The sequence below is a fragment of the Mytilus trossulus genome, chromosome 7 (genome assembly GCF_036588685.1).
Source record: "Mytilus trossulus isolate FHL-02 chromosome 7, PNRI_Mtr1.1.1.hap1, whole genome shotgun sequence".
Classification (NCBI taxonomy): Eukaryota; Metazoa; Mollusca; class Bivalvia; order Mytilida; family Mytilidae; genus Mytilus; species Mytilus trossulus.
The window spans coordinates 36590304-36612372 of record NC_086379.1 but is presented as its reverse complement, the minus strand read 5'-3'; the positions used below and the strand labels follow the sequence as shown (position 1 = coordinate 36612372).

Here is a 22069-nt window from a genome sequence, read left to right as displayed (position 1 = left end):
TGAACCTAGTTTAAAGAGCTGAACCTCTCACTTGTATGACAGTCTTGTTAAATTCCATGATATTGATAAACAACTCGTGGTGGCTTCCGTAAAATTAAAAGAAGTGATGATTTAAACTTCACCATTTGGAACTCTTGGTTTAAAATTGAAAAAGGTCACAAATTTCTCCTGGTTTTATATTTAATACTTCTCTCAATAAGCCAAAATTGTAATGATTTACAAAAAATAGAAACTACCATCCTCCACATACATGGCCAAGAAAACACTAATATATATGTTCCTATTCAGATGAATTAATTTTTAAGCAAATTATTCTAATATTAACAAGTTTATTGATTGTTGGTTGCTTTACGTCGCATTAGCACAAAAAGGCTATATCGCGGCGAGAACTAATTCGAATATACATATGTACTATTAATTTTTAAGCAAATTATTCTAATATTAACAAGTTTATTGATTGTTGGTTGCTTTACGTCGCATTAGCACAAAAAGGCTATATCGCGGCGAGAACTAATTCGAATATACATATGTACTACAATTTAATGCATATTTTAAAAATAAGACAAAACGTCCTTCAATATACTAAAATTCTTGACTAAAGCAAATTGATTATTTACAAATAAAAATCAACAGTAAGATAAAGTGATAAAAATTAAAAACGTATTTACGTAAAAAAGAATAATAACAAGTGAATGTACAGCTAAGAGTAGTCGGGACCACTCTTACAAAAAATGTCAAGTAAAGCTATTGCGAATTGTTCTTGGTACACCCCTAAGTTGCTAATAGATATAGGAAGATGTGGTGTGAGTGCCAATGAGACAACTCTCCATCCAAATAACAATTTAAAAATTAAACCATTATAAGTTAAAGTACGGCCTTCAACACGGAGCCTTGGCTCACACCGAACAACAAGCTATAAAGGGCCCCAAAATTACTAGTGTAAAACCATTCAAACGGGAAAACCAACGGTCTAATCTATATAAACAAAACGAGAAACGTAGTTTGTTTTAAGAACACTTAATAACTGACCACAATTAAAGAATGATTTTGTGTTACCGGAATTAGTAAGAATGCTTTAAGGTAGACATAAGAATCGTTCTTAAATCATGCACTTTTTCAAACATTAAGGGCTGTCAATCATTCTAAGATAGGTCTGAGGTAGGGTCTTGTTACATTCTTAAATCTTAAGACGCCTCGTTCGTAAGACATACGAATGCTTCTTGTTACCGGCCTCAGGTATCTATCTTAAATTCTAAGACTGTGAAAAAATGGCGCTTGTCAGTTGAGACACAACCATTTCATATCGGTACAATTTTGGATGAGACAGTTAAACTGATTTCAGTCGTTTTTCACCACATTTTTTTCGGAACAATTGTTTTGTAAGTATTTTTTTTAGGATTTTTAATGTTCCATTTTCCATAACTTAACTCGTGTTCGGATTGAATAAGTGATGTTGGTTTTCTACATATTTCTATTTGTTTCAATATTACTGTTGCTGTGGCTGTTAAACAATTAATAAACCCTCCCGTTTAAATACAAATTAATAAATCCACCCGTTTAAAAACAATTAATAAACTCCAATTTTAAAAACAATTAATAAACCCTCCCGTTTAAAATCTAAATATAGTTTCAATCGGTTTTTATTGGTATGGGTTTACTTTATCTCAAGAAATTGTGTATGTTGTGTTTTTTGTTTGCAGTTTGTTTATTTAACGCCTTGGTAATGTAATTCTTATTGTTTTAGTTAACCAAAATACAACTTCTCTGAAGTATAATCGATTTCAAACTTTAAAATCTTTTGATAAATGGAATGAACATAGAATTGATTACAGTCGATCTTATTTTTGACCGAGTGTCATAAAGTAGAATTAAGTTCAAGAGAGTTTTAATTAGCACTATAAAACCAGGTTCAATCTACCATTTTCTACATTTGAAAATGCCTGTACCAAGTCAGGTAAATGACAGTTGTTGTCCATTCGTTTGATGTGTTTTATTATGTGATTTTGCCATTTGATAACGGACTTTCCGTTTTGAATTTTCCTCGGAGTTCAGTGTTTTTGTGATTTTACTTTTTCCAAAATCCAATTTCCAAATTATCATTGCTATAATGGAACAATTTTCAAGTGTAAATTTCAAAACGAAACAAATATTATAGAATATTTGTTCCAACAGGAACAGATATTATGGCATTTTTATTGTGACAAAGGCAAGGCAAATATATATTGTACAAGAGTACTGCATACAAGAAATATATCAAGAAACTGATTTGTGTTCTTCTTATTATGATGACAGCAGCATACGTTTTAGTCATCATTTTGATAACTTTGATTACATGGCATAAGAATAACTCTAATATATTGAAGAGATGATTTAGCCTTCGTTTTGGGATTCTAAAGCATTGTCGGTAATTTTATTGTATGTAAATAAAAAATTCAAAATGAAAATAACGTCACTCCTTTGGTAAAAAAAATAAAGGCGACAGTAGTATACCAGTGTTCAAAGGTCAACAATGAACGTAAAAAAGGCAGACGGTAACCATAAAAATAAATGGATTTCAGGTCCCTGACTTATATTTAAGGAATGACTGTAATATTTTTTCTGTCTTTGAAGAAATAACATAAAAAATGTGGTGCACACTGAATAACGCGCGTAGCGGATTATTTAACAGTGTGCACCACATTTTTTTTTAATGTTATTTCGAATAGACAGAAAAAAATATTACAGTTATTTCTTATAATTTAATTCTAAATTCCATTTTAAACCGTAGAAAACTATGAAAACACGTTACGGTCACATGACTAAATTATATCTATGGGCTGATAACAAAATAACGTAAGCCAATCGGAAGACATGTAACATCCAAAATTAAATTATATAATGACATAAATCACCCAGGTAAAGCGTCTTTTCTATTTGTTTCGTGCAAGCGATAATCCTTAACCTTTTTTTCTATAAAAAATAGTTTCCAATTTCTTTAGATAACATTTTGTTTTTGATTGCAAAGGAATTATTCTAATACCCAATACATAATTATATTTTTCAAGCAGAATCGCAAAAGTTTACCATTTAACTTACTATCTGGAAAAAATTACGAAAATCTTTATCAGTATAGTTTCAGGGGGGAAACCTGTTAAGGTAGCACAATACAAAGAATTTATACCTCCAATTCCCCAGTTCTAAAAATTCTGTAACTTTCGTTATAATGCTTGAAAATTTATAATAGTGGTATCTATGAATAGCTAACAGATTACTCTTTCAAGTTTATGCAATGTTAGTATTATACAACAATTATGTAATCAATCATAATGATAATTGTGTCTACAAAATTTTACAACAAATTTCCACTTTCAATGGAAATTAGCTTCTTCATGGATCCCCCGAGAGGGTTGATTTTATTATATGTTGTTCCTTGAGTCATTATCTACAACAAGGGTTTTGGATAGAATGTATAGATCAAATTTTACACCTTATCATACATTATCTACTTTTATGTGGTAAGGATGTTTACACTAATTACAAATTAATGAGAGAATGGAATACGATAGCGATAATTTGAGACACACTTGTGAAGCTCCTGCTGTGTTGCTTTAAAAAAACCCGTTAAAATTTCTTGTGTAGCAATATAGATGAAAGCGCTAAATTAATTTTTAATTAATTCATTCTAAAGTGAACTGACCAAGATTTTGCCATTAATTGAATAATAATTGATTACATAATGATTGCATAACAAAAATATTGCATTCATTTAAAAGATTATTCTTTAACCTATCTATATATATCTCTTGTATTAATTTATATGCAGTTTTAAGAAAGTTACTGCATTTTAAAGGTCGGGGATGGGAAGTAAAAAAATCTATGTATTGTGCTACCTTAAAACTGGTATAGAGCTTTATGTAACTCGTAACACCTTTTTAGCTGAAATTCATATGTTGGATGCATGTATATTAAAACTTATGTCTTTATATTTATATATATATTCAACTCGTCTAAACATCAATCTAACAATGATAGATCTGTAAATTTGCTATCGCAAATTTTTGGTTCTTCCCTCGCCGGGATTCGAACCCATGCTAATACATCTCTTTGATGTTGAACCCCAATTATCTAATTTTATTGTATGTCGGACTCATTCACACGTTTAAGCGATATTCTTCGATCCATAGCATTGACCGTACTAAAAATTCATATCTTAAATATCTTCAATTGTATCCTACTTCTTTACTAAGAAAAAAACAGTTGTAGTTCAAAAAAAGGTTATGATTTAAAATAGCTTTGTTGTGACTCATTTCACATTGTAAATACATTAAAGGTAAACAAATAACTATTATACATAGACTTAGGTTTTAAGGGATAAACACTTGAGATATATTTTTATATATAAATAGAAGATGTCAAATTTGTATTAGCGTAAACAATATGTTTTTCAGAATTTTCATCGCAAAACACGCAAATGTCTTGAATAAAAGTATTGTTCTTTAAAAATGTTTGCCAGTATAAAAAAAATATACAAACAAAATCCAAATAACGTAAATTTAGTCAGTTATATGCTACTGGCGACCTTGAATAATGAGAAAAACTTATACCTTATAGAGGAAGCCGACATGACAAAATATGACACATTAAAACAAAACAATCAACGGGCTGATTGTGACAAAACAACATTAAAACAGAAAAAAACAATACAGACAGCAACCAACGAAAACCAACAAATAACAGTCCTTGGACAGACACAAAAATAATTTGGCGGTGTTATGCTCTTCCTTTTTAAGATGTCTTTTCTTAATTTGTGATTATTTGTGCACGGTGATCAGTTTATTTCAAGAAAATGTTAAAACAAAACTTCAAAAAAACTTTGATAGATTCTAGAATGACATGTCGTTTTCGGTATGTAAGTAGGACATACATGTGCCCTACATAATGCATGTATTTATATACTTCGATCGTTGACATTGAAATGGACGGGTTTTAGAGTTTCTGATGAAGGTATATCCGGAATGCACGTCGAAAGCATCAACTTTAAGAGTGTTATTTTTCTTTTTTTCTTGGTTTTTTTATTCATTTCAAGTTCATTATTTACTAGTTGTCCAATCACAGAAATTGATTAGATATTCTTTAAAAGAAACGATATAATGTATTTTTTGGGCGGTTTCTCAATTTTATACTTAATACGAACACTACCGCTGATTATAGTTATGGTGGTGTAGAGTGAAATTGAAAAACATCCTGACGGATCTTGGATTTTTGGTTTGGAGACGGGACCCTACTAGCTACCAGGTGGAGCGAGCGGAAAATAAAATTCGAAGGTTTTTATTTCAAAAAATGACATTTATCCAATTTTCAGGGTGTACGCTACTGATCTTAATACATAATTGAGCATTTTTAGGACTTGTTCATAATTGCTACCGTGTGAATTTTTCATAAGGATGCGTCCATATTTAATACACGAAACATACAACTTTTCTCGTTGGAGGAAATTGTACCGGTTCTCTCTTCCGACTTCCGTCTATTTTCATCTTGGTTGAAGTATTCTGACATTGACCTACAAAAAAGATATATCAATAGTGAAAGAAATGTTGTACCAAGGACATTTCTTAATAGGATATACGTGTACTTTAAACTTAACTCGTAAACCTAAAAAAATACTATGTTTTCCAATCTTTATAAAACTGTCATACTAATAACATTTGAGATTATAATTTCATAATGAAATATTGTTAACACTAAATGAAAGATTGGCTGTATATATATATAGAATAACCATAAATTGTCTCGAAATATCAATGTTATTTGTACAAGGCTAAGAAACAGGTAGAAAGCGAGGCTGTGCCGAGCTGCGCATTTCGACAATTACTGCCTCATCAATGATGCTCCAGGGGGAGATGTTAAAATACAAAGGATAAAGAAAACCGAAAAGTACCTAAAGCATAGCTATACCTGGACAAGAGTACTAAAATTTTTCATCCTCAAAAATAAATTATAAAATACGTGCAAAAACACTCATCATAGACCCCAGGATTGAAATTTTGTATTTGCGCCAGACACGCGTGTCGTCTACAAAAAAACTTGTATCAGTGATGCTCTAATACAAACTAGGTAAAAAGGCCGTATAAAGTACGAAGTTGAAGAGCATTAAATGTTTAGCTATTAAATCGAAAGTAGACTATTCCTGAGGTGGAAAAGCCTAAGTTTTTAAAGAATTCAAAGTTTTGTAAACAGTGCAAATTGAAGTGTTAAATTTATTGGGATATTGAAATAGGTGTGTACCAAAAGTATATAGCAATTACTATATAAGAGTACAAAGACGTTCCTCAATACAAGTCTACACAAGAAACACGTGCAGATCCAAGTGTATCATTTATTGCACGAATAAGAATAGTGTAGCAGTACCTGGTAAGAGTACATAATTGGTTTCTCTGTAAAAGTCTACATCATAAATACGTACCGAGAATACAGTGTTTTGTCTATTGTGGTATTGAAATAGCTTAGCAATACATTGATCAATTGTTATAAATATTATAGTACTTTTCGAGAAAAAGCCACACGATGACTTCATTCAACTTTTTTGTTGCTGCATCAAAACAATTGTTTTTTTTATAGATTTGTAAAAATGGACGCAGTGTACCTTTAATCTTAATCGTTATCAATTAGTAATCAATAATTAATTATGAATGTATCAGTTCTTTGCAGTAGTCATGCCCCCCCCCCTTTCCCCCCACTCATGTTTGTAATAATGACGACACGAAATGGATGTTACGCAGAAAGAATTCAGTTTACTATAGAGTAAGAGAACACAGGAATGTTTACCTACATATGAAAATCATTACAGAAACACAATCTACATCGCATACGAATCAACATTTCCCAATGTATGGTCATGTATTTGTGTCATTTGCAGGATCAATATTAAATCGGTGACAAACCGACTTGGATTTATTATACAGTCAAAGGAGACCTGACATGAAATCGGGTTTTTGCTTTATTTTCTATATTTTGGCTTGGAATATGTTTGTGTAAAGGTTTTTTCAACTACCTGTTACCAATCACTTAGAGGTCTTCTAAAACTTCAATAAAAGAAATAATTTTACAAAATTATTATTTTTTTCAACAATTTCCTTTTGATAAAAACACTTAAAATCTACCCTATCAATAAGTTTATTTATTTAAATGGTTTGTTATCATCCAAACATACAGAACTTTTAAAAGGGGATGCAAATAAAGATAATCCACGTCCCGTTTCATAATTCTCTTTATTTTTTTGCATGTTTTTGGCAAAACTTTTAGGATATTTTTGTCCTTAATGCTCTTCGTACTTTATTTGGCCTCTTAAATTTTTTTGATTCGAGCGTCACTGATGAGTCTTTTGTAGACGAAAGGCGCGTTTGGCGCAAATACATAATTTCAATTCTTGCATCTATTGTTTATTGTGTAAAAATATGCACCTGTCCATATATAGTAACTGTTATTGATAAAAACATGTCAACCAAATACAATTTAAAGGTGAAGATCATCAATCTTTATCTTATTATTTATTCACGAATTCTGAGAAATGAATGCAACAAAGTTGACAAAGGTATAATTGTACTATGAAATATAAGTCCTATTAATCGTCGGGTTTATGCAAAATATACAACCTTATTCCTGTTACTTATTTTCTATCATTTGAAAACGACATTTAACTTAAATAATAAACTACCGTTACATATAATTATATATTTTATGTGACAAACTTTTAAAAATATAAATGAAAATTTATTCAAATTCGATTCAATGTAAAGATATTTGATTAATTGTTGGTGTTTAACACAATTTGAAACACTTGTTTTTAGCGGTAGATAGACGTGGAGTAGAATGAGAGAGCCTACAACCTTAGATTTTTCTTTACTTGTGTTTGTTTTAGTGGGAGATAGAAGTGGAGTAGAATGAGAGAGCCTACAACATTAGATTTTTCTTTACTTGTGTTTGTTTTAGTGGGAGATAGAAGTGGAGTAGAATGAGAGAGCCTATACAACCTTAGATTTTTCGTTATTTGTGTTTGTTTTAGAGGTAGATAGAAGTGGAGTAGAATGAGAGAGCCTATACAACCTTAGATTTTTCTTTATTTGTGTTTGTTTTTAGAGGTAGATAGAAGTGGAGTAGAATGAGAGAGCCTACAACCTTAGATTTTTCGTTATTTGTGTTTGTTTTAGTTGTAGATAGAGGTGAGGTAGAAGGAGAGAGCCTACAACCTTAGATTTTTCTTTACTTGTGTTTGTTTTTAGTGGTAGATAGACGTGGAGTAGAATGAGAGAGCCTACAACCTTAGATTTTTCTTTACTTGTGTTTGTTTTAGTGGTAGATAGAGGTGAAGTAGAAGGAGAGTGCCTACAACCTTAGATTTTTCGTTATTTGTGTTTGTTTTAGTGGTAGATAGAAGTGGAGTAGAATGAGAGAGCCTACAACCTTAGATTTTTCTTTATTTGTGTTTGTTTTAGAGGTAGATAGAAGTGGAGTAGAATGAGAGAGCCTATACAACCTTAGATTTTTCTTTATTTGTGTTTGTTTTTAGAGGTAGATAGAAGTGGAGTAGAATGAGAGAGCCTACAACCTTAGATTTTTCGTTATTTGTGTTTGTTTTAGTTGTAGATAGAGGTGAGGTAGAAGGAGAGAGCCTACAACCTTAGATTTTTCTTTACTTGTGTTTGTTTTTAGTGGTAGATAGACGTGGAGTAGAATGAGAGAGCCTACAACCTTAGATTTTTCTTTACTTGTGTTTGTTTTAGTGGTAGATAGAGGTGAAGTAGAAGGAGAGTGCCTACAACCTTAGATTTTTCGTTATTTGTGTTTGTTTTAGTGGTAGATAGACGTGGAGTAGAATGAGAGAGCCTACAACCTTAGATTTTTCTTTACTTGTGTTTGTTTTTAGTGGTAGATAGACGTGGAGTAGAATAAGAGAGCCTACAACCTTAGATTTTTCGTTATTTGTGTTTGTTTTAGTGGAAGATAGAAGTGGAGTAGAATGAGAGAGCCTACAACCTTAGATTTTTCGTTATATGTGTTTGTTTTTAGTGGTAGATAGAAGTTGAGTAGAATGAGAGAGCCTACAACATTAGATTTTTCGTTATTTGTGTTTGTTTTAGTGGAAGATAGAAGTGGAGTAGAATGAGAGAGCCTACAACCTTAGATTTTTCGTTATTTGTGTTTGTTTTAGAGGTAGATAGAAGTGGAGTAGAATGAGAGAGCCTACAACATTAGATTTTTCGTTATTTGTGTTTGTTTTAGTGGTAGATAGAAGTTGAGTAGAATGAGAGAGCCTACAACATTAGATTTTTCGTTATTTGTGTTTGTTTTAGTGGAAGATAGAAGTGGAGTAGAATGAGAGAGCCTACAACCTTAGATTTTTCGTTATTTGTGTTTGTTTTAGAGGTAGATAGAAGTGGAGTAGAATGAGAGAGCCTACAACCTTAGATTTTTCTTTATTTGTGTTTGTTTTTAGAGGTAGATAGAAGTTGAGTAGAATGAGAGAGCCTATACAACATTAGATTTTTCTTTATTTGTGTTTGTTTTTAGAGGTAGATAGAAGTGGAGTAGAATGAGAGAGCCTATACAACCTTAGATTTTTCTTTATTTGTGTTTGTTTTAGTGATAGATAGAAGTGGAGTAGAATGAGAGAGCCTATACAACCTTAGATTTTTCTTTATTTGTGTTTGTTTTAGAGGTAGATAGAAGTGGAGTAGAATGAGAGAGCCTATACAACCTTAGATTTTTCTTTATTTGTGTTTGTTTTTAGAGGTAGATAGAAGTGGAGTAGAATGAGAGAGCCTACAACCTTAGATTTTTCGTTATTTGTGTTTGTTTTAGAGGTAGATAGAAGTGGAGTAGAATGAGAGAGCCTATACAACCTTAGATTTTTCTTTATTTGTGTTTGTTTTAGTGATAGATAGAAGTGGAGTAGAATGAGAGAGCCTATACAACCTTAGATTTTTCTTTATTTGTGTTTGTTTTAGAGGTAGATAGAAGTGGAGTAGAATGAGAGAGCCTATACAACCTTAGATTTTTCTTTATTTGTGTTTGTTTTTAGAGGTAGATAGAAGTGGAGTAGAATGAGAGAGCCTACAACCTTAGATTTTTCGTTATTTGTGTTTGTTTTAGAGGAAGATAGAAGTGGAGTAGAATGAGAGAGCCTATACAACCATAGATTTTTCTTTATTTGTGTTTGTTTTAGAGGTAGATAGAAGTGGAGTAGAATGAGAGAGCCTATACAACATTAGATTTTTCTTTATTTGTGTTTGTTTTAGAGGTAGATAGAAGTGGAGTAGAATGAGAGAGCCTATACAACCTTAGATTTTTCGTTATTTGTGTTTGTTTTAGAGGTAGATAGAAGTGGAGTAGAATGAGAGAGCCTACAACCTAAGATTTTTCTTTATTTGTGTTTGTTTTAGTGATAGATAGAAGTGGAGTAGAATGAGAGAGCCTACAACATTAGATTTTTCGTTATTTGTGTTTGTTTTAGTGGTAGATAGAGGTGAAGTAGAAGGAGAGTGCCTACAACCTTAGATTTTTCTTTATTTGTGTTTGTTTTAGTGGGAGATAGAAGTGGAGTAGAATGAGAGAGCCTACAACATTAGATTTTTCGTTATATGTGTTTGTTTTTAGTGGTAGATAGAAGTTGAGTAGAATGAGAGAGCCTACAACATTAGATTTTTCGTTATTTGTGTTTGTTTTAGTGGAAGATAGAAGTGGAGTAGAATGAGAGAGCCTACAACCTTAGATTTTTCGTTATTTGTGTTTGTTTTAGAGGTAGATAGAAGTGGAGTAGAATGAGAGAGCCTATACAACCTTAGATTTTTCTTTATTTGTGTTTGTTTTAGTGGTAGATAGAAGTGGAGTAGAATGAGAGAGCCTACAACCTTAGATTTTTCGTTATTTGTGTTTGTTTTAGAGGTAGATAGAAGTGGAGTAGAATGAGAGAGCCTATACAACCTTAGATTTTTCGTTATTTGTGTTTGTTTTTAGTGGTAGATAGAAGTGGAGTAGAATGAGAGAGCCTACAACCTTAGATTTTTCGTTATTTGTGTTTGTTTTAGAGGTAGATAGAAGTGGAGTAGAATGAGAGAGCCTACAACCTTAGATTTTTCTTTATTTGTGTTTGTTTTTAGAGGTAGATAGAAGTGGAGTAGAATGAGAGAGCCTACAACATTAGATTTTTCGTTATTTGTATTTGTTTTAGTGGAAGATAGAAGTGGAGTAGAATGAGAGAGCCTACAACCTTAGATTTTTCGTTATTTGTGTTTGTTTTAGAGGTAGATAGAAGTGGAGTAGAATGAGAGAGCCTACAACCTTAGATTTTTCTTTATTTGTGTTTGTTTTAGTGGGAGATAGAAGTGGAGTAGAATGAGAGAGCCTACAATATTAGATTTTTCGTTATATGTGTTTGTTTTTAGTGGTAGATAGAAGTTGAGTAGAATGAGAGAGCCTACAACATTAGATTTTTCGTTATTTGTGTTTGTTTTAGTGGAAGATAGAAGTGGAGTAGAATGAGAGAGCCTACAACCTTAGATTTTTCGTTATTTGTGTTTGTTTTAGAGGTAGATAGAAGTGGAGTAGAATGAGAGAGCCTATACAACCTTAGATTTTTCTTTATTTGTGTTTGTTTTAGTGGTAGATAGAAGTGGAGTAGAATGAGAGAGCCTACAACCTTAGATTTTTCGTTATTTGTGTTTGTTTTAGAGGTAGATAGAAGTGGAGTAGAATGAGAGAGCCTATACAACCTTAGATTTTTCGTTATTTGTGTTTGTTTTTAGTGGTAGATAGAAGTGGAGTAGAATGAGAGAGCCGACAACCTTAGATTTTTCGTTATTTGTGTTTGTTTTAGAGGTAGATAGAAGTGGAGTAGAATGAGAGAGCCTACAACCTTAGATTTTTCTTTATTTGTGTTTGTTTTTAGAGGTAGATAGAAGTGGAGTAGAATGAGAGAGCCTATACAACCTTAGATTTTTCTTTATTTGTGTTTGTTTTAGTGGTAGATAGAAGTGGAGTAGAATGAGAGAGCCTATACAACCTTAGATTTTTCGTTATTTGTGTTTGTTTTAGAGGTAGATAGAAGTGGAGTAGAATGAGAGAGCCTACAACCTTAGATTTTTCTTTATTTGTGTTTGTTTTAGTGGTAGATAGAAGTGGAGTAGAATGAGAGAGCCTACAACCTTAGATTTTTCTTTATTTGTGTTTGTTTTTAGAGGTAGATAGAAGTGGAGTAGAATGAGAGAGCCTATACAACCTTAGATTTTTCTTTATTTGTGTTTGTTTTTAGAGGTAGATAGAAGTGGAGTAGAATGAGAGAGCCTACAACCTTAGATTTTTCGTTATTTGTGTTTGTTTTAGAGGTAGATAGAAGTGGAGTGAAATGAAAGAGGCTATACAACCTTAGATTTTTCTTTATTTGTGTTTGTTTTAGAGGTAGATAGAAGTGGAGTGAAATGAAAGAGGCTACAACCTTAGATTTTTCTTTATTTGTGTTTGTGACACTTTTTGCAATTAGCACGAGTGTGTTGGTGATTGGTGTAGTTTTTTTGTTTTGTTAAACAGTTTTCTTTTTGGTAATTCAAAATTGTATGATGACAAGTGGTTTTGTGCTTACACAGAAACTCTTGGTGATGCCACGTGGATTCCCAGAAAATAAATTCGAACAACGTAACAGGCTGTATGATGTAGGTGGACTGTCTCGTTTATATCTGGATGATTGCCCGCTGTCTCCATCTATTTGTCTGAAATATAGATTGAAATTATTTAAAAAAGAGGAAAACCAATTATTGAGCAGTGCACGTGTTTCAGTAAAGATATATGAAAAATTAAAAAATCATGCAAACAGTTTCATAGTATCTAAACCAGGAAAAAAGTATCCGTCAATAACATATAGTATCTTTATGCATATTTAAAATATAATGTTTGATATGATGAAATATGTCAAATGTTATAATTTCTGTATTTTACATTGAAACAAAATGTTATATTATTAACTAAGGATTTGCATAGACCCCCTCTCTCTCTCTGCACTACAATGCTTCTCGTACATCAGCATATGGAGAAATTTCATTTCGAATTTCGAAAGCACAATATTGGCCATTAACAAACATAATTCGTCATTGATAACTACCTAAAACCATCTCAACTATAGATGCAGTTTTATAATGTCTTTTGATGACCTTAAAATGTCGTAAACAATTTGGGTGATCAAGCCCTACTGGTACACAGGATAGGAAATATGTTACAAAATATGATTTAAGATACTTTAATTTCACCTGCATATTCAACAGGATGGTAATATATAACTGTTTTTGCTAGAATACACGTGTCATGACCGATATTGTACTTTTTCCAGGAACTACAATTTGACCTTTCAATGTTGTACAGAAAAAATAAATCGAAGAAGTCATGAAATTACTCGATACTAATACCTAATACTAGTACATGTTTAAATACTAATTATTATAGTTACACGAAGTATTTATAAATAATAATTTGGTGCTAGGTTCTCCAATTTTGTATAAACATAATACAATACAATACAATACAATATTTTTATTTTCCAAATTAAAGGGCCCATTAAGAGCATAACATTAATTACAACATGACATAAACATTACAGAGTGATTAAAGAAACATAAAATAATAATTCAAATGCATAAGGAGATGTAATACGTATATGATAAGCAATCTTTCTAACAACTAACTTGGATAGTCTAATAAGTAAAATAACAAAAATACCAAACTCCAATGGCAATTCAAATTGAAATGTCACTCACAACAAACGAATGAAAAAAAACAACCTGTCATAACTTTGTACAATTTGCCTATGTATAGATATTACAGTTACAGCTCCATAGCAACTCTCGATTTATATGCACTTTTTGATCCAGTACAAAAATGGATGTGTCTCGTATACCCCTAATTTTTATTTTTTTATTTATGATATTCGTCCCCCCCCCCAAACCTTTATTCAAAATTTTATATTGAGTAGATGAACATTGCAAGCGTGTATTAAAATTGACAGGATTTCCAGACCTTTTATCTTGTAAAATTAACCTAATCTTATTGATAATTAAATATAAATAACCTTATTTAGATTAAGATTATCTTACTTCTGATATAGAGAACTTAGCAAAACTAATAACTTGTGATAGCACATGCACACTACGACATAACTCTGTTGATAACGGTTATCTTGAAATTCCAAGAACTATATTTCGAAAAAGTGTTCTTACAAGTGAAAGTTTAATAACGTGAAGAATAACCTTATCATTTGAACAAGAAGGTCATTGTTATGACAAGAAGTTAACTTGAAGTATAGTAAAATAATAGTAATTACCAAGTAGTACAAACTTTCTATATTTAGTTTCAAGGTCAAAAGTTCAAGACAGTCTCCATAAAATGGGTCATATTTTTATAACCAATACATTATTTTAATTGTGAGTTGTGTCGATTTAAAGATTGAACATTATAAGAATAAAGCTGAGTATGAATTCTATATTTCAGTCTTCTGTTGAAGCCATAACATTTCATTTACCAGACAGAACATTCGCTATTTGGATTTCACAATGTAAAAGTAGAAACCAAAAAGTAAATGCAGGCTTTAGGATCGAGATAACGAAAACACAAAATGAAAACAAACAATTATTATGTTTTTATGTTGTTACTTTGTGTATACTGACAATATCCAATTGAAATTTTTGAACATCGATGGCTGAGTGGTCAAAGTAGTCGAACTACTGTATCACAAGGCTGACAAAATTGTGGTTGATTTATATCCGACACGTGACCATTGCGTTCGATTTCAATCTTAATTGACTAGGAGTCTAAGTTTTCCTACCGGATGTCGGTGGTTTCCGCTGAGCAATCCGTCCTTCTCCATTATTAAAAACTGTTTGACAACTACGAAATAGCGCAAAATTGTTGAAAGTGGCGCTTAATATAGATCGGTAAATAAGACAATCAATTGGAAATCTCATAGTCCTATATTCTATAATATTAGAAAACGTTAACGACAAGCTCTAATGAACGATTGTAATTATTAGCAAGGTTACGATTACAAAGGTGACTTTAAAAAAGAAACTAAAACAAAATACAACACAGATATACCAAATCAAAACACCCAACAAAAACGACTAAAGTGTTATGTTGCACTTATCTATTCATACATTTTGCTTTGAAGCAAGTAATCGAAATACTGATGGTTTAATTTTAATATCGAAAGCAATAGAAATATCAAATCTCTTGTTAAATCATAAAACGTCCACTTTATTAGAATACAAAGAAAAGTAATTTGCGTATTGAACATAAAGAAACTTATGATTACATAGAAAAATTAATGACTATAAGAAACATCATATGAAATTAGATGTTACTGAAGTAGCATTTCATATACATTTACAGTTCACTTGACAATTTTACATGCAAGTTAACCTCTTGTTTGTAAGCGTTTGCATATACCGCGGCTGTGAATTACAAGGACACACAGTCGGTTTACAATGTTGTTGCATGTACGTTACAGATTCTTTTAAAGCACATACAACTCTCTCATTTGAATAACTCCGGCAAGTTTATACTATAAATATCAGATGTGATATGATTGCCAATGAGACAACTGTCAACAAATGACCAAAATGAAACAGACATTAACAACTGTAGGTCACCGTACGACCTTCAACCATGAGCAATGCCCATACCGCATAGTCAGCTATAAAAGGCCCCGATATGACAATGTAAAACAATTCAAACGAAAAAACTAACGGCCTTATTTATAAAAAGAAATGAACGAAAAACAAATATATAACACATAAACAAACGACAACCACTGAGTTACAGGCTCCTGACTAAGGACAGGCACATACATACATGTATTGATGAAATAATTTTCGTTTGGTCTAAAATAGTTCTTTAGTGTGTAAAGTAAAAAATATGTAAAGAAACAATTGGCATAAAACAAATCAAATGGGCCAACAGTTTTCTATTTGTTTTGGTTAAATTTCATATTGTAAGACGTTGTCAACACACACTATATTTAACAACAAAATTTACCTCACTTGTTTTACAAAATTTTCAGGTTGATTAAAAAAAAAATCTAATATTGGTTTGTCTCTCAGCGTTGTAAACCCTTTTTAAAGGACATTGCTGATGGTATGCAACATTAAATCTTAGTATGATTTCATTCATATCAATGGGAAGTCGTAAAATCCTAACGTTCCATTTCTAATATTGGATCTTAGAAAGACGCCCAAAAATTTCGATAACATCCCAAAACGAAAGAAAAAGAGTCGATATCGTACAGTGGAGAAAGGGACTTGATCAGATCCCCTAGCTGGCGATAGATGATACCGTACAAAATTAGAGAAACATTTTCACAGATTTTAATCGTAGGTTTTGTTCCGGACACACAAGCCAAACTATCGTTAATAAATGAGACAATAATAAGCTAAAACGATAAGTAAATATATATTTTTTTCAATTAGAAAATTGATGCGAAAGATATCAATGTTATTTTCAAATTTATAAGTCAGAAATAAACGGACAACGTCATTTTGTCCCAGGATATAGTTATCTTTTTAAAATTGTTTTACAAATATATTGTGTCACATCAAATTTATTCGTTCATATTTCTTTCTGATTTAGTTGAACCAGTTAAATTGATATTTTAAAGTGGATCTTCTATGTTGTAATGTTGTGCTTCTGTTTTACGTTATGGCGAAGTTTGGCGCCTGTTTAAAAGTTTGAACCCACTGCATTTGTTTCCATTTATCCTTACTCAGGAACCTGTTGTTAAGTGGTTGTCGTTTGTTGATGTGGTTCGTAAACTGTTCTTGTTTTTCGTTTTTATAAAGTTAAGACCGTTGATATTCTTGTTTGAATGGATTTATTCTAGTGAATTTTGGGCCCCTTTATAGATTGATGTTCGGTGTGAGCCAACGCTCCATGTTGAAGGCCAGACATTGACCAATAATACTTTTTACAAATTGTGACTTGGATGGAGAGGTGCTTCATTTTCAATCATATCGCATCTTCTTATAAAGAACAGACCTATGATTATCCAGGATTTTACTTGGTAAGTGTCGCGAAGTTTCAAAGTATTAGCACAATCAACAAACAAAATTTAATATCCGGTTAATCTAATCAATTAAGTCATCAATGTAAATGAATAAAATTTGTATTACCTCACGTCATAACGTGCGACATATCTCGTATCAAAATTTGTTTTCTATCACGTCACAGCGTGTGACATACCCCGTATCAAAACTTAAAATCTAAGTGGATTTTCAATAGATATAAACTCATCTTACGTCATCTAATAAAAAAAAAATTCCGCAGTTTAATTTCCTTATACACTGTTAATTCAGATATAACAACAACACTACGTGCTTTGAAGCGGTAATGTGAAACTTTTCTAGGAAAAGGATCTTATAAAAGTCATATTTGAATCAGAGACACGCCTGACTTATCATACAATGCTTTGAAGTCATCGGAGACATGCTTTTGATCAGTAAATAATTTACACAGATGTTTTATCATAAACGACATACAATTATATTAATATTGTACCATGTTGTATAAATATCAATTCTAAATAGTAATTCCCCAACAATATTAAGAATTGTTGTCAACTATTTGAATGAATGCTTGTTGGTGAGAATATAAAAGAGAAGATGTGGTGTGATTGCCAATGAGACAACTATCCACGAAAGACCAAAATGACACAAACATTAACAACTATAGGTCACCGTACGGCCTTCAACAATGAACAAAGCCCATACCGCATAGTCATCTATAAAAGGCCCCGATAAGACAGTTTAAAACAATTCAAACGAGAAAACTAACGGCCTTATTTATGTAAAAAAATGAACGAAAAACAAATATGTAACACATAAACAACCGACAACCACTGAATTACAGGCTCTCATTATTAAAAGGTCCTTGATTTCTGTAATAATGTATATTATAATGGGGGAGAGGGGGTATCGGACAGAGCTTTGACTTAAGATTAAAAAAGAACACCATATATCTTACTATCGCTTTGTTTAAACTGTCAATTTCCTATTTGACAACGTATTCTGAATATGACAAAGACAAATTCATTAAACTATCGTAACAGTTAGTCCAATAAAAACTCAAACAACTAAAAAATTAAACACACACATAAAACCAGGTTCAATCCACCATTTTCTACATAGGAAACAAGTGATGAATAGGACAGTTGTTGTCAATTCGTTTTATGTGTTTTGCCTTTTGATTTTGCCATTTGATTATGGACTTTCCGTTTTGAATTTCTCGGAGTTCAGTATTAATGTGATTTTACTTTCTTCACACACAAACACGTACACAACCAAGGATAACACAATAACACCTATGGCGAATGTATTTTTTAGGTTGCACTTTTTTATTCATACATTTTCTTTTGATAAAATTGAGAATGGAAATGGGTATGTGTCAAAGAAACAACAATCCGACCATAAAGCAGACAACAGCAGAAGGTCACCAACAGGTCTTCAATGCAGTGAGAAATTCCCGCCCCCGGAGGCGTCGTTTAGCTGGCCCTTAAACAAATATATATACTAGTTCAGTGATAATGAACGCCATACTAAACATGGTAGGTATTCAAACTGTTGAAGGTTTCCATTTAATATTGGAAGATATTAAATAATTTAAACCGTAACACGTATACTTTGAAAGAATACAAAGAAAACTTATTCGCGCATCAAGCATAAAGAAGTAAATGATTACATAGAAAATATAATGACTAATAAGAAAACTATTATAAAACTTCATATTATTGAAGTAGTATTTCAATTTCAATCACAGTCTACTAGACAACTTAACATGATGCTTTGTATTTTAACTTTTGTATATATAAGATTGTCAGGAATTTCGAGGACACGAAGTCGGATACCATGATCTTCAAGTAAACGTCACAGGTTCTTTCATAGCACATATGACTCTTTCATTTGAACGACTCCACCTGCTTTATAAAAATGTACTTGTGAAATTAAATTTCGTTTGATGTTTAATGATTATTGAGTGGGAACCATTGAGGATGATATTATTTATAGATAAAAAAAAATGGATCTATAGTCCTTTTACTTTCGTAATATTCCACTTCGTAAGACAAAGTAAAAAAACCAAAAATAACAAGTAAACAAATAAACCCGTTGCATAATTGTTCGGACGAGTTGTACACAATATTACAGAAGTTCATATATTTATTCACAAAGATTAAAATGACATTTGTAATGATATTCAACATCAAGTCTTATATGATGTTATTTATATCAATAAAAACACATAAACTTTAACATCCTTGCATATATTGCATTATAATAATCATTGGATTGGACAACTTTATCCATTGCATCAACCAATGCCGAAACATACAAACACTACCTACAGGTTTGTATACCTCCGATTGTTCCCTATAATTACTCTCGACAAAAATAACACCATATGTACTCTTGAATTGGATATTGTAATCGTATCGTATGGACAGGTCGCTGAACAATTATCTTGACGACGGAAAGACGTATAGTGTAATCGTAGCTTTTAAGACGTAAGAGAACATTGTTCTGAACGCACAAACAATTTCTCTCAAATTTAATGGCATTGGTCACATTGATATAATAGAGAATGTTATGAGCTTATTGGTATTCAGTATACAAAAGCTTAATGATTAATCAGAATCCCAGAAACTATAATACAAGAAACAACCCATGGTCATCTAATATTATTTTATTAAATTAAAGTTTCGAAATATCTACACAATCTACAAACCATATCTTATATCCGGTGAATCTTGTCTATTACATCATCAATTTAAGTGTTATCGGTTTTGTCATATGATTCTTGCGACAGATCTCGTATCAATACTAAGATGCTAGTGGATTTTCAATAAAAACTTATTCATCTTGCGTCACCTGATATAATCGAAATTACGCCAGAAATTAATTTCCTTATATTTTGTTAATTCAAATATGTACATAATGATACATCAACACCGCGTGTTTTGAAATGGTTATGTGAACCCTTTTCTAGGAAAATATTTATATTTGAATCAGAGGCATGCCTGGTTCATCATAATTGCTTTAAAAGTAATTGATTATAATTGACTTTAGATTACATGCTTTTGATGATCAGTAACATAAATTTACACAGATGTTTTAATCATGTACGCACTTTTATGAAGTAGAAAAAAAATGATGATTAAATGTAACTATAGGTATAACTTTGTGTTTGTTATCTACAGATAAAATAATCTAACATCATCACTTTGATTTAGAGGCACTGGATTGATGTCACTGCTGGCGGATGTTTCCTCTCCGATGAATTACCATCTCAGTAGTCATCACTTCTGTTTTGAAATTAATTATTATGGATATGGTAATAATTGTTGATTAATTAGTTATCAAAGGTACCAGGATTATAATTTAGTACGCCAGACGCGCGTTTCGTCTACATAAGACTCATCAGTGACGCTCATATCAAAATATTTATAAAGCCAAACAAGTACAAAATTGTGACAAATACGACTAGGGTAATATATGTCTGGGATAAGAAGTTTTGTAAACAGTTAATTTATAAAAATTACCACATTATTGATATTCATGTCAACACCGAAGTGTTTGACTACTGGGCTGGTGATACCCTCGGGGACGAAACGTCCACCAGCAGTGGCATCAATGTTTCTAAAACCAAGATTTTTTTCAAAATTCTTATGTCTTTCTTAGCCGAGGAATAAATTGACCTAGCAGTATTTGGAACCAGTTTAATTGACTTTTCACGATAAAAAATATTAAAAAAAATTTGCGACCTTTATTATCGCTTAAGCTGGTGGAATCTAAAAATAGACTTATCATTATCTCATTCAACGTGTTTTTGTAGTGCATCTCACGTTGATATACATATCATATTATTCTCCTCACCAATTTAGTTAAGGTATAATGTCAATGTAACAATAGCTGAAATTTTCAACCACCACCCCTTCATCTCTCAACATCAAAATAAGTGAAGAACTATCTTTGTCCTTAAATTTCTTTCATGAATAAGGTTAGAGATTGGATTATTACTAAAATTATTTTACGGCAGTGTTTGTTTTTTAATTTATAAGTACGTCTTACTTTTGATTTTCATGTTACCCATTATATGAACATAGCAAAGTCATAGAATGCAATCTAATCAAACAAGGACATTGTTGAAAGTGATCATGTTTTGTACTGTATAAATGGACTATATGATTCATATGAACGTCAACTTATGTATTTCATTGCATTATAGTATATATCTAGAAGATACTCCAAAGTCTTCTGATATTCGTATCAAATCTCTATTTACATCTAAAAAAAATCAAATCAGTTTATGAAGCCATGAGTGTATCATGATTTTCTTGTGGGGACCGTTTATACAGTTAGATTATTATCACTGTGAAGGGCCGTACGGTGACCTGTAAATGCTGATATCTACGTCATTTGAACAGTTGTCTCGATGGCAATTATTACACATCATCTGATGTTTATAATAAATATTAATGAGTACCCTATATTCTAGTTACATTACTATAGCTGAAAGGTTGACTGATGGTCTGCAATATAATACGAGATAATCAAACAATTTAAATATTGGATAATATAACAAATATGTCTTTACAAAACTTGATTGTTGTTAAATTCTTTTCTATTCTTATCAAACAGATTAGAGACAATTCAGAGTCAATATTATTCATTTTCGACTTGTAATAATTATCGAGTTTCCAAACCACAGAGTGTTTACTAGTGTCAAATTTCCGAACAAATCTTTTTGTTATGAAACTGATTCGTTGTTAACCGTTATTGTTATCAGTTAATTGAATACCCCCAAAATAACTATTTAGTAAATCGAGCAAGTGACATTAAACATCCTTGACCAAGTTTTACACAAGTGCTTTAATAGTGCAAAATATTTGTTCAAACATTAAAAACTCAAGTAGTAAGTACATACTTTTTTACAAATTAACGCGATCACCAATATATCCCGTCACCGAAGACATATGATACAGAGAATAATGAATTATAAACAATTTAAA

General features: G+C 31.5%; 1 long non-coding RNA gene across 1 annotated transcript in view; it reads right to left on the bottom strand.

The window, feature by feature from the left end:
* LOC134725013 (uncharacterized) overlaps nt 1-22069 on the bottom strand; it is a 209250-nt gene that overhangs the window by 70371 nt on the left and 116810 nt on the right. The window contains exons 8-9 of the long non-coding RNA XR_010108508.1: nt 12614-12740; nt 5454-5539 (exon numbers count right to left, since the gene is read on the bottom strand). This is a non-coding gene — a long non-coding RNA (uncharacterized LOC134725013). The remainder of the gene's footprint in view (nt 1-5453; nt 5540-12613; nt 12741-22069) is intronic.